Source organism: Piliocolobus tephrosceles, unplaced genomic scaffold (assembly GCF_002776525.5).
Source record: "Piliocolobus tephrosceles isolate RC106 unplaced genomic scaffold, ASM277652v3 unscaffolded_38882, whole genome shotgun sequence".
In the NCBI taxonomy this organism is placed as follows: Eukaryota; Metazoa; Chordata; class Mammalia; order Primates; family Cercopithecidae; genus Piliocolobus; species Piliocolobus tephrosceles.
The window spans coordinates 1-3,581 of record NW_022323067.1 but is presented as its reverse complement, the minus strand read 5'-3'; the positions used below and the strand labels follow the sequence as shown (position 1 = coordinate 3,581).

Here is a 3,581-nt window from a genome sequence, read left to right as displayed (position 1 = left end):
GGAGATGATGACACCAGGGCTATGGTGGATCCTAGTGGGTGGTGACAGCACTGGATCCCATGGATCCTGGGAGATGATGACACCAGGGTTGAAGTGGATCCTAGTGGGTGGTGACAGCACTGGACCTCATGGATCCTGGGAGATAATGACATCATGGTTGGAGTGGATCCTGAGAACTGATAACATAATAGCTATGGTGACTCCTGGGACATGAAGACACACGGTTAAAGTGGATCTGGCAGGTGATGACATCATGACACTATTGGGTGTAATGAATTCTGGGATATGATGACACCATGGTTGAAGTGGATCCTGGGAGCATGACACCATGGTTCTGTTGTGGGAGGTGATGACACCAAAATCATGAGGGATTATGGGAAATGGTGGCATCATCAGTCCTAGTGGATTTCAGTAGAGGATGTCTGTGTCAGGCATAGTGGATTCTGGAAGGTAATGTCATCATTGGTCATGGCGGGATCTAGGAAATGATGACATCGTCAGCTGTGGTGGCTCCTGAAAGATGATGACACCGTGGTTGTGAGGAATCATGGAGGGTGGTGACACCGTTGGCTATGGAGAGTCTTGGGAGATGGTGACACCATTAGTCATGGTAAATCCTGGAAGAAGATGTTACCATAGTTGGGGGTCATAGGGAATCCTGGGAAAGGATTCCATCCTCAGACCTGGGTAACACTTGACCCCGGGTGCAGTGCCATCATGAGTGGCGGGTATTGTGTGGTGCTGACAGTGTCAGTGAGGGCAACAGTAGGTGTACCTCAAGCACCTCCCCCCAGTAGAAGGCTAGGACTTTGTTGACAGAGGTGATTGTCTTTAGATATGGCAGAACGAAGAGTGAGGCCAGGCTACAGGACACCTGTGAGTGCCAGGACTCCAGGATCCTGGGGATCCAGAGTGGCCTCCTGGGAGCAGAAGGGCATCTGGATGTTCTGTCTCCCAGGAGTCATAGCACAGGTGTGGGATCCAAGGCCCCATTTCCTCTCAGAGGGTCTAGCAGAGATCCTGCTGGGCATGTCCCTTGGGTTTGGGGAGGGAGCAACCAAGCTAAGTCATGGTGGGACAAGGCAGTAACTCTGGTGACACCATCAATACCGATGGCCTCCCAGAGTGGGCAGTGCCTCTGAGGAGGAAGCTCTGGTGATGCCATCACAGCACTGGGGTAGGGGGTTCACTGCCAACAGCCTACACCGACCATCATCTCTGGAGGAGGCCCTCCACATGGGCGGCTCCCCAGCCATGCTTCCTTCAGACAACATCTCAGGACAGGGCTCCTCTCTGCTCTCTGGCATCTTCCCTGGGGTTGTCCTGGACTCTGGGCCTGCCCTGCCTTCTACAACATGGTGGCAGCAATGGAGGCCTCTCCTCGTGCCATCTCAGAGCACGTAGCCTCTGGGCGAGAGCGCAGAAGGGGCCTCCTCCTGGAGAGGTCCCAGAGTGGGTGGTCATCTCTGGTGATGACATCACAGGAAGAGGCACGGTCCCTCTGATGACGTCATAGGGCAAGGCACCTTCTCTGGTGATGGCATCACAGGAAGGAGGCAGGGTCCCTGTGATGATGTGGTGAAAAGGAGACCTTAGGTCTAGTGAGGACACAGTTGGTGAGGCATTTTCCCCTGCGACGTGTCCCAGGAAGATGGCTTTGTCTGTAATGACGACATCATGGGACAGAGGCACCTTCTCTGCTGCAAAGACACAGGGAGAAAATATCTTCCCCATGGCGATGATGCCCAGAGAGGCCGTGGAGTTAGAGGCGACATCATCCAGGTGAGATTGTCTCTGCAGTGACACCACAGGATCGAATGTCATGGAACAAGGCATCATCTCTGTTATTACAGCACAAGAAGGAAGCCTCTGAGGACATCATAGAACATGGACATGGCCTCCAGCGAGGACCTCACGGGCCGGCCTCTTCCTCTGGGATGACCTCATGGGAAGGAGGCTTTGTCCCTGTGATGACATCACAGAACACAGACATTTTTGCTAGCGACGACCTCACGGGCCGGCCTCTTCCTCTGGGATGACATCATGGGAAGGAGGCCTTGGCTCAAGCAGTGACGTAATAGGAGGAGGAATCTTGTCTGCCAGGACATCCCGGAAGGAGGCTTTGACTCCTGTCCAAGGGCCGATCTGGGCCCCAGGCCCCTGGCCTGTGTGCGCCTGTGTCGGGGGATCCAGGCTGGGACGGGGGGCCCGGGAGGCCGCAGCCCCCCAGCCCCGGCCCTGGCCTCAGACAGTCACCTCGTTCTTGCTGGCCGTGCGCAGGTGCTGGGGCAGGTGGTGGCCCGGGATGAACTGCAGCTGCTCCAGCGTGCCCTGGCGCTGGAAGGGCGGCCTGCGGGCCAGCGTGCCCCCGCCCCCGCCGGCGTCGGACATCCAGGCGGGCTGCGGCGAGCCGTGCAGGGCGTGGTGGTGGTGGGCGTGCAGGCTGGACGGTGGCGGCAGCCCGCGCAGCGGTGTTGGGGGCCCCCCGGGCCCCAGCAGCAGGTTGGAGTGCGAGGCGGCCAGGCTGGCCCGGGCGGTGGGGTCGGGGGGCAGCGCGGGGCTGCGCGGGGGCGACAGCAGGTGCTCGCGACTCTGGCGCAGGGCCTCGGGCGAGGACAGCAGCAGGTGTTCCTGCGACACGAGGCGCGCCCGCGGCAGCGTGAACTCGTAGCGCGAACGGCCGCCATCGCCCAGCAGGTGCTCCTGGGACATGACCCGCCGGGGATTGGGCGCGGGCGCCAGGCCCAGCTCCTCGGGGCCGCCCCAGGCCTCCATGCGGTAGCCGCCCCCGGTGCCCGGCCGCCGCAGCGCGTGCAGGGGCAGCGTGCCGCGGGGCAACTCCACGGGCCGGCGCTTCAGGTAGGCCTCGTCCAGATCCTTCTCGGCTGCGGGGAGAGGGGGAAAAGCCACAGCGGTGGGTCCCCTGCGCATCCAGAGCCCTCCCCCTCCCACCTCCTCACACCCCGCTCCCATGCAGGTCTGTCGCCCCACAAGGATCCCGGGCATCAGGTTAGCTGTGTGGCCAAAATGCAGATTCCCAGGCCCAGCCCACAATGCTGGGTCAGTAGATGTGGAGGACCTCGTATTCTTCCCCCCACCGCCTCTGCCTATCCCTTCTTTTGGGAGTAGAACCCAACCCAACTCTTGCTTTTGGGGAACCGCGGATCCCCTCTCATCCTGCAGCAATGTGACTCACACTTGGAGTTGTGACCTGTAACGTTGTGAGGTTGATTTTGCGGGTAGTGAGCAGCATTTTGAAAAATGAAATCAAATAGACCAGAAGAGAAAACTATCAGAAAGTGTTTATGTAATAAGGGAATCAGGGGTAAGTGTTGGTTCATAAAATTCTTACTTCAGACGTGTGTGTGTGATTGAAATATTAAAGGATGAGATTTAGTTTAAAAGAATCCACCAAGGTCAGGCGAGGTGGCTCACTCCTGTAATCCCAGCACTTTGGGTGATTGAACAGGAGGGTCTCTTGAGCCCAGGAGTTCAGGACCGACCTGGGCAATATAGTGAGACTCCATCTCTACAAAAAAAAAAAAATTAGCTAGGCCGGGCGCGGTGGCTCAAGCCTGTAA

The 3,581-nt window shown here is 58.1% G+C and overlaps 1 pseudogene across 1 annotated transcript; it reads right to left on the bottom strand.

The window, feature by feature from the left end:
• Nucleotides 1–330: 330 nt before the first annotated feature.
• LOC113223117 lies at nucleotides 331–1,977 on the bottom strand (annotated as a pseudogene). The gene has a single exon (XR_003308613.1). The product of XR_003308613.1 is annotated as an uncharacterized LOC113223117 (transcript).
• Nucleotides 1,978–3,581: the final 1,604 nt, after the last annotated feature.